Source organism: Macadamia integrifolia, chromosome 2 (assembly GCF_013358625.1).
Source record: "Macadamia integrifolia cultivar HAES 741 chromosome 2, SCU_Mint_v3, whole genome shotgun sequence".
Classification (NCBI taxonomy): Eukaryota; Viridiplantae; Streptophyta; class Magnoliopsida; order Proteales; family Proteaceae; genus Macadamia; species Macadamia integrifolia.
In genome coordinates, this window is record NC_056558.1 from 14,712,875 (window position 1) to 14,723,369 (window position 10,495).

The window sequence follows — 10,495 nt, forward strand, 5'->3', positions numbered from 1 at the left end:
TTCTGAGCGTGTTAAGAGTCTTACCCTTGAAAACCATCAAGTGTCCTTTATGTAGAGGTCGTTTGCTCCATCTATTGGCTAGCTGATTGCTTTCCTTGTTGATGGGGAACTTCTGGTTATTGGTAGGTTCGTCACCGTTTGGGCCAAGATCTTGCAATAGTTAACTTAACCATGGTTAGCCCATGGTAAGATAACCATCTAACCTATCCTTGGTCAAGTTTGTCAGCTATGGTTAGGTCTAGAAATGGTTACGGATGTCATTATCCTATGATCAAGCACATGATCTAGGTCTCACGTGGATGACTAACACCGCATGTGGGGCAAGGTATATGGCTTATTTAGGGTATTACTCCTTGCAAGACAAGAGGTTAGTCTCATCAGAGACGACCACGGATAAGGCGTGATTTAAGGTCGGGGTGATGGACACTGACTAGGGCCTTGACATCATAATTCCTATTCTATCTGGGCCACGGTCAGGATATTGAGAACTGATCCGGACTATCATTGGTTAGTGCTATAATGGTATACTAGATGCCCCCCACTCCCTTGAGTTCCTGGAAGAGGGAGTCAAGGGAGTAGATGATGCACCTTCCATCCTCCTCCCTCCCCATTTGTGACTGCTTGTCACTCTTATGTGTGGATGTCGAGGCCTTAAATAGACTTGGTGCCTTCTCTTGATGCGCGTGTTGTCAAGTCCACAACTATCGTCATTAGTGTCCTTGAGTGGCATGATATCCAACCATATGTGAGGGGGTTTTCTTGATATTAGGAAGGGGAGGACACGTGTTTGCCTATGCACAACAGGGGGACTGTGTCACACCCCGTTCACACAGAACCGGACTGGTGACCGTGTTAACTCTGGTTAACTCAAACCTGCTAGGATCATCTGATACAGTACCCCACCATAGCGTACCCTTATCTAAGATAAGTGTTCAAAAGTTTGGCGGAAGACTTAAATTACCTGTAACTATCCCTAATATACTTGATACCCAAATTGTAGTATATGGCTAAGTACATGTGGGCCCGTAGGCATGATATTTACACAAAAAGAATAACAATTTATGTATCAAGTACACAAAAGGGGAGGTCATCAAAAAAATCAAAAAGAGAAATCCTGTACGGTATCATTATTGCGGTCCTGCAGCACAGCCCTCACACATGCAATCAGCACCGTGCTCATACTCCCTAGGGACCCACCAATCCTCAACAAAAAACTCGATTGTGGGGTCCGACTCCTGATCTTCAGGTGGGTGACCTATAAAATCATCTAAAAGAGGTGTGCACGTGGGATGAGCTCACTAGCTCAGTAAGTGAAAAGAAAGACCACACAAACATTCACATCCATATGCACTATATGCTATGCAATTCATTTTAAATCTTATCCACCTAAACAACATTACTAAGTCTTAGGTTATGTGCTACTCACAACCACAGTGTGCGTATGCCTTGGGTACGAGTCGCGAACTCCATCCCTCGATACGCCCATAGGGTTGTCAGAGAAGGCCCACCGTGAGTACTCAGAAAAGTAAAGCATGCCGACTATCGGCTCTCAACATGAAAGTAAATGACAGAAATATAAAGGTGCCAACCCTGGTAATTTAAAAGCAGTACGATTGGCCCTCTTGAATATACCACTGAGGCTACCGATTGTCCTAGTGACCCGCCGGGCATATGTCTAACTGCCACAGTGACCTGACAACCGCGACTATTGCTTCCCCCCAAGTGATAACCCAAAACCTCAACCCCTGTTGGGAAGAATCGTAGCACAGGGAATGATAATCCTAAACTGCTTGCTCCTATATGACAAAGTACGATTGTATAGTGCAACCGCGTCCCATACCACGGGCCACCAATGCACTCATTTTCAAACCGACTATGGCATCTAGTCTAATGATGCATCATGCATAGTAATTCAACCATTCATCATATAAGCACATCAATCATTTAGCATTTAGCATTGAGAATATAAAGCACAACACACATATCATAAATCATTTGCTTAAAATGCACAAACAATGCGTGCGAATGGCATACGAGGATGACTAATCAACACATAATTTGTATGTTGACATGGATAGTCTAGATACAATTTAATGATGTAAAAACAAGCTTAAAATAAAGTGAAATGTCATCTCCCCACTTACTTGTTGGGTACAAAATCTCACGTTCGGTACGGGTGAGATCCGGCGTGTGAAATGTAAATTCTAGTGGAACCTATCATAAGTGAATGAGGTTATCATTTCACCACCTTGGGGTCAAAACTATTGAGGTTTGATGTTTAAATCATGTTTAAAATCATAAAAGAAAGTTGTCCGCCTGTTTTGGGCCCATTCGGGCTCAAATATCTGACTGGTGGTCCAACAAGTGGGTAAGACAGCCCACCTGTCATCGCCTGTCGGTCCAATAGGCGGGCCCGATAGCCCATCGATCCAACTGGTAGGCCCCCTTAGGTGGGCGGATTCACCCATCGGTCTTCGCTCGCTTGTTGGGATTAAGGTGCTGCCCTAACAAGCGGGCCCCTACAGGCAGGCGGCTTCCCCCGTTGGTCTTCGGCCGTCGGTTTTCGCCTACCGGTCCGCCCACCTGCGGGGGAAAAAATTGGTTTCCTCCTTTGAAACATTCCAAAACCTTGGGAAAACCAAATGGAGCTATTCTAATCATATTTTCCACACATCTAAGGTCTTATATGATTATTCTGACCTAGATCTAAGTTAGATTTAAGGATTGAAAACAATCTTACCTTCTTTGCTCAAGAACTCTTCCAAAACCCCAAAATCATCTCTTAACTCAATAAATCACCAATGCTTCGCAAATCTTGTAAACACTTCTTTAAACCTTCAAAATCAACACATAGATCATCTATTAAACCTTAGATTCATCATCTCAAGTGGGATTAACAAGATCTCAAGGAACTCTACCCAAATCAAGGGTTTCACTTGGGGTTTTGTGAATGTTTAAGAAGTATAGCCTTTGCTCACCTCAAATCATAGGTCTCGTGTTGGGGATCACTTTTTTGGTGCCGGAATGAGAAGACCAACCTTGGCATCTCTTAAAATCATTTCTTCTTCCTTTTCTTTTCCTTTCTTCTTCTTCGTTCTCTTTTTCTTCCTTTCTTTTCTCTCTCTTCTTTACTTTTCTCACCCACTCTCTAATGCATTAAATGAGAAAAAGGAAAAACACAATAAGTACTATTTATACTAGAGAATATCAAGTAACCACATGGGTGGGTCACACAGGTGGGCGGGTTTGCCCGCCTGTGACCACCCACCTGTTGGTCAAAACTTAGCCAAACAATTGAGATTTCGATGGAATTCGACTCTCGGCATGTATCTTACTCTCAGCACAAGATATATATTACAATACACTTTAGGATACAGCTACATACCAGCATTACCCATACATAGCCATATAATACGTGCATGTACACAGCTTAGGTACACCCGTCTCCTTTGGAACTGACTCGGACTTGTCTGGCCAACCTGTGTTCAAAGTCACCCTTGCCATCATGGTCCATAGGGAACCCGCCTTAACCCTCTCTGATTCGGGTCCTGCCTGGTTAAAATGGGTCAACCATGTAAGTAAACCAGGTTTTAAAAGTAGGGTATCAAATTTACCCCCCCTTTTTGAAAATTTCATCCTCGAAATTACAGTACCTGGTTGCTCGAAAAGATGAGGGTACTTGGCTTGGATTTCATCTTTTTTCTCCCAGGATGCTTCTTCAAGTGAATGGTTAGCCTATCGCACCTTTACGAAGGAAATGGAGCAGTTGCGAAGGGTCTTCACTTTTCGATCCAAGATTTCAGCTGGCTGTTCTTTATAGGTCATATCAACTTCTAGATACTCTGGTCCCACGGGTAACACATGTGATGGATCATGAACGTATCACTTCAGCATGGATACATGGAATACATTATGAACATTTCCAAGCGAAGGGGGAAGAGCAAGCATGTAGGCTACTAAGCCAACCCAAGTCAAAATTTCAAATGGGCCAATGTATCTTGGGCTCAACTTACCCTTTCTATGGAACCTATGCAACCCTTTAGTAGGAGAAATCTTAAGAAACACCTTTTCTCCTGCTTGAAACTCAATGTCTTTCCTGCGGGTGTCTGCATAGCTCTTTTGACGTGATTGAGCTGCCTTAATCCTTTCTCGAATAACATCGACCTTGTCACATGTCATCTGTATCAATTCGAGTCCTAACATTCGGCGTTCACCTACCTCATTCCAATACAGAGGAGTTCTACATTTCCTACCATATAATGCCTCATATGGAGCCATCCCAATTATAGTTTGATAACTGTTGTTATAGGTAAACTCCATAAGGGGTATATATTCTCCCAACTACCACACATTTCCATTGCACATGCCCTGAGCATGTCTTCTAATATCTGTATAGTTCGCTCTGACTGACCATCAGTCTGTGGGTGGAAAGCAGTACTCAAGTTCACTTGTGATCCCAAAGCATGCTGAAAACTTTTCCAAAATTTGGAAGTGAACCTTGGGTCCCTATCTAACACAATGTTCACTGGCACTCCATGTAAGCCATGTTATCTATATAAAGTTGTGCTAACTTGGCCATAGAGAATTTGATCTTGATGGGAATGAAATTAGCAGTCTTAGTAAGCCGATCAACTATCACCCAAATCGCATCCATCCCCTTAGGTGTGCGTGGTAGTCCAGTGACAGAGTCCATCATAATCCTATCCCATTTCTAGTCTGGTACTGGGAGTGGCTGAAGAGTACCATAAGGTTGATGCCTCTAAGCTTTTACTTTTTGGCATGTAAGGCAAGTCGCCACATATAGGACTATTGTGATTTCCATGTTTGGCCACCAGTAGTTTTGTTTGAGGTCCTTATACATCTTTGTACTTCCTGGGTAGAGTGAGTACTCAGAGCTATGTGCTTCCTACACTATCTTATCTTGTATCTCTAAATCATCGGGCACACACAACCTACCTCGAAACAATAATGCCCTGTCGCTGGCTAAAATGAAATCAGGGTTATTCATTGTTTGCTCTTGAATCTTAACTCTGATCCGTTGCAACTCAGGATCCAAAGGTTGTTTTATTATCGTCTCTTGCCTAATAGACGGATGCACCTGTAGAGCTGCTAGGGATATAGTTAACCATTTAATGTTTTCTAGTTGATGTTCAAGCTCTAAGGTTGCTCCTTCATATAAGAGGGTTTCATCCATTAGCATCGCCTCTTGTACGAGTTGTGGGCTGACTGCTAAGTATGAAAGTGACACCGTTTGTGCCTTCCGACTCAACTAATCTGCCACTACATTAGCCTTACCAGGATGATACTGAATGTCACAGTCATAATCCTTCATGAGCTCGAGCCATCTCCTCTGCCTCATATTCAAATCTCTTTGGGTGAAAAAGTACTTAAGGCTTTTATGATCACTGTATATCTCGCACTTCTCCCCATACAAATAATGTCGCCAAATATTTAGGGAAAAAATAACTACGGCTAGTTCCAAGTCATGAATGGGGTAGTTCTTCTCATATTCCTTTAGTTGCCGGGATGCATATGCTATCACCTTACCGCGTTGCATGAGAACACAACCCAACCCGACCTTAGAAGCATCAGTGTAGACTGTCATTCCACCTGTGCCTTCAGGGATGGTCAACAAAGGGGTTGACACCAACCTTTTCTTCAATTACTAAAAGCTCTTCTCACATTCCTCTATCCATTCAAATTTTACCCCCTTTTTGGTTAACTTAGTCATTGGTGCTGAAATCCGAGCAAAATTCTTAATGAAGCGCCTGTAGTACCCGACTAAACCCAAGAAACTTCTAATTTTTGTAACGTTCTTGGGGTCTTCCCACTCTACTACTGCTTTCACCTTATCAGGATCCACCTCAATTCCATCCTTAGACACTACGTGTCCTAGGAATCCAACTTGCTTAAGCCAAAATTCGCACTTACTGTATTTGACAAACAATTGTTGTTCTCTTAGCCTCTATAATACCATCCTTAGGTGTTGAGTATGCTCCTCTTTCGTCTTAGAGTAGATCAAGATGTCATCAATAAAAATAATTACCCATTTATCAAGGACATCGTGAAATACTCGATTCATTAAATCTATGAATGTTACCGGTGCATTGGTTAACCTAAAAGATAACACTAGGAACTCATAGTGACCATACCGAGTCCTGAAAGCTGTCTTGGGTATGTCACTGTTCTTTATCTTGAGCTAGTAATGGCCTGATCTAAGGTCTATCTTTGAAAATACATTTGCATCTTGTAATTAGTCAAACAAATCATCAATGCGTGGCAATGGATACCGATTCTTAATGGTTAGCTTATTCAATTCCCGATAATCGATGCACATATGCAAGCTGCCATCCTTCTTCTTGACAAACAATACTGGGACGCCCCAAGGTGAAACACTTGGGTGAATAAACCCCTTCTCCAATAATTCTTGCAACTGCATCTGTAACCCCCTCAATTCGGCTAGTGCCATCCTGTATGGAGCTTTTGACACTGGAGCTGCTCCAGGAATCAAGTCTATAGCAAATTCTAACTCTCTATTAGGCGGTAGTTGCATCAGATCATCTAGAAAGACGTCGTGAAATTCTTTAACTATCTCTACCGCTTCTAGAGGTGTAACCTTTGCATCCACATCAAGTACTGTTGCTAAGTAACCCTGACATCCACTTTCCAACAACTTTACCACTTAAAGAGCAGAGATGAGGATCTTTCTAGCCCGTTTTATTTTTTCTGCTTGGTATACCAGTTCTTTCCCTTCATCATTTTTCACCCTAATTATTTTTTGGCACACATCACATTTGCTCGATGGGCTGACAACCAATCCATGCCAGCATAACGTCAAAATTCTGCATGTTGAATTTGATGAGTTGTGCATTCAATTTTTTTCCACTGATTTCAACTGGGCATGGCCGGTACACCTCCTTCAACTGTGTAACTTTGCCTATAGGCATACTAACAATCATCTCATGATCTAGTGTCCTGGGTGACATACCAAGTTTCTCAGCAAATCTCTTAGATATGAACGAATGTGTAGCTCCTAAATCAAACAAGACATAGGCTGGTATACCCGATATAGGTAGAACACCTAGTGCAACAATGCATATAAGTATAGCAGGTCATCAAAATTCAGCATAAGTAAAATCTTAAATTAAAATGTATCTGCTACCATTTCTATGCTGGCCTCAGCTTCCTCAGCTGATAAGGCATACATTCTTCCTTGCGGTTGATTCCCCCGAGTTAAGGGAGGTCTGTACACAGAGGGCTGACTGGATGGTAAGGCTGGTCTGACTTGACAGTCTTTGGAAAAATACCTATAAGAGTGGTAATTAAAGCAACGAATTTGTGACACCGAAACTGGGGTAGGGCCCCTTTGTACTTGACCTGATGTAGATGGGGGATGGGGTGGCCTTGTGACTGTAGGCATCGTACTAGTGTTTGGGTGAAAAGATGTAGAGCCCAGACCACTAGCTGGTCAAGGAAGGTATCCAGATGGCCTATAGGGCTGTCTGTATGCAGGCCCAGAACTATACGACCCACGGTATACCTTGGATGAGTTACCCATGTCCGGAAATGGATTAGTCCTCTTCCACAATCCAGGTGTGAGGGATTGTTCTCCCTTCTGCTTATCTTCTATGGTTTTAGCTTTTTGCACAATCTGGCCATAATCTGTCAAATCTAAGACCTCGAGCGCTGACCCAATAGATGCCTTTAATCCCTTCAGAAACCTTGCAGCCTTTTCTTCAGCTGACCTCATATGCTTAGGGGCAAAATGGAACAAGCTTTCAAACTGCTGTTGATACTCAAGGATAGTCTTATTCCCTTGTGTCAAGGCTATGAATTCCGTCTCTTTACGGTCTCTGCAGCTACGAGGGTAATGGTTTGCCAAAAATAACTCCTTGAACTGCTCCCATGTGGGTTTCAGATGTGCAGTAAACAATATAGGCTTCGAGGCTTGCCACCAAGAGTTGGTTTCATTCTTGAGTTGCAGCCCTGCACAAATAAGCTTCTGTGCCTCAGTGCACTCAACTACCTCAAATATCTTTTCCAGCACTTGGATCTACTAGTCCTGCTCTAGAGGATCACTCCCCACCTTAAAGAATACAGGTGGCAAGTTCCTCTTGAAAGATTCCACTACCCTTGTCGTATTATTCGTCAACGGGTAATTGGGTGCATATGCTGGATAGTAAGGGTACGGAGGGGGCACCATATATAGTGGAGTGCTGAGTGACGAGATTGGAGGTGTACCTCTGGCTTGCTCATGTGGTGTCGTATCAAGTGGTGCTCCTCCATTTTGTGGTCCCATACCAGACCCTACAGGTGGGTCTTGTGGAGTAATTATCTAAGGATATTGACCGGGTTGAGGAAGGTCTAACTATTGTTGTATAGCAGCCATAAATGCCTACTACTGCTAGAGCATTTGTTGCTGGAAGGCTTGCTGTGACTGCTGAACTATGGTCGCAACATCACTCGGAGTGATGATAGGTGGAGGATCCGGAAGTGTGGTCAAAGGTGGGTCCCTTTGTGCCACACCCTGGTCAAGGATTTCTTGAGGTTGTGGAAGTGGGGTTTGCCCCATAAAGCGGGACCTTTAAGGATTTGGTGGTCGATCGATAGGACGAGAACCACATGAGGTTCCTCAAGCATTGCTATCGGATCTAGTGCGTACCATCATGTCCTTGCACCTGGATCATACCGTACACAAAACATTGGTTAAGTACCTTAGAATTTACATAAGCACATAATTATTTCCCATTCTTTGACATAGCCCACGAAATCAATTTCACTCTATGGTTCACACACTCTCAGATTGACCTTAACTTTCAACCTGGCCACATAATCATATGCCAAAACAAGGGATATTGTAGTGTATGATGTCTTGCATCTAGCCACTGCTTAGCCCCGAGAGTACTGTGCTAGTGCTTCGACAAGTAGGACGGCGGTCCCACTCGATTTTTTTTTTTGTTAATAATGTATTATTATTATTATTTTATTTATTATATATATATTTTTTGCCAACCAACAAGCGACCACCGACGGGCAGCTTGGGTCAGGGCCCGTTGGTCGACGGACTTAAAGGGGCTTTTAGCTTCTTTGATCTTCATTTCTCTCATCTTCTACACTTAGGCTCAACTCAAGGCGATTTTGGAGGGTTATTTGGTGCATCCACTCATGATTTCATTCAACGATTCCACGGATTTTGGAAGATTCAAGCACCTTTCACTCTCAAGTAAGTCTCTTCTCCATTTCTCTTCTTGGAACATATATTTTGGGTGTTGAATCCGTCCATACTTCCCAAAATTTGATTTTTTATTTCATGTTTCTTTCCATAGAATAGTCATTCTATGAGAATATGATGCTTCCTTTGTGACTCATTCATAGTTTTGGGCTTTACTACCCAATCTATGAGAGAAAATCCGAAACCGTGCCCTAATTTCTCCAATTTGGGGTTTTCTTCTATTTCTTCTCTTTTCTCCCCAAATAACAACTCAAATGGGATTTCTTATCCTTGATTTGCACTTAAATTTTTGGAAAGATCATGGAAACTTGTATATGCTTGCAATTCCATCTCATTTCTATGAAAATCCATCTCTTTTGTGTTAGGTTTCTTGAAAAAAAAAATTCTGGGGTTTCTATGATTCTCTTCACTTTGTTCCATACTTGTGAACAACTTTGAATCTCTCTCATTCCTTGCACCTCAATGTCATAATAGAAATTTTTGCATATTCTTGGTTGTATAATGATAGGTATTACTATCATTGACATGTAAGCTTCAAGTTCTATACTTTTATGGGATTTTCATTCTCTTAGATTGAACTTGCACATTGAAATTGGGGGCTTTCTACCATTTGACACCAATTACCCCACTTGAGGAAATTCTTATGAGGCTTTCCATCACTTCTCACTTGCCATGCTTTATACTCCTTTGTTACTCTTCTATTTTGCAACATGCTAGTGGATGTCATGTTTGAGGATTTCCCCCTATTCATTTCTCCATGGCTTAACCATCCCTCTTTTTATAATGAGCCACATTATGTATTTAGGTGCATTTACATGTGCTTGCTCACCCTCTTATTTACTTCCTTTGTCATGCAACATTCTTACTTATCACTATTTCTTCTCTTCTCTTACTAGGATGCCTTCTCGCAAGGGTAAGGAACCCGCATCCTCTTCCAATAGACGTAGGGCCACAACTTCAAAAAGGAAGGGTGTAGGGACGAGTTCCCCAGTCCTTCATATAAGGCAACAAGGACATGCCCCCATAGATCCTCTAAACTATGATGAGGGACTCTTCTGGAGTTTGAGGGTAGCAACGAATTGGTAGACCTTTCTAAAAAAGTCTGTGATGATGGAGAAAACCGTGGTAACTTGTGATTTTAATAAGATTCAACTACAAGAGAGGTTTACTGCACTGGGTTAGTAGCCCATCCTTAATATTGACCGCCCATCCTATGAACACCTTGTTCGAAGATTTTATTATAATTTGGAGGTCTCCTACCAG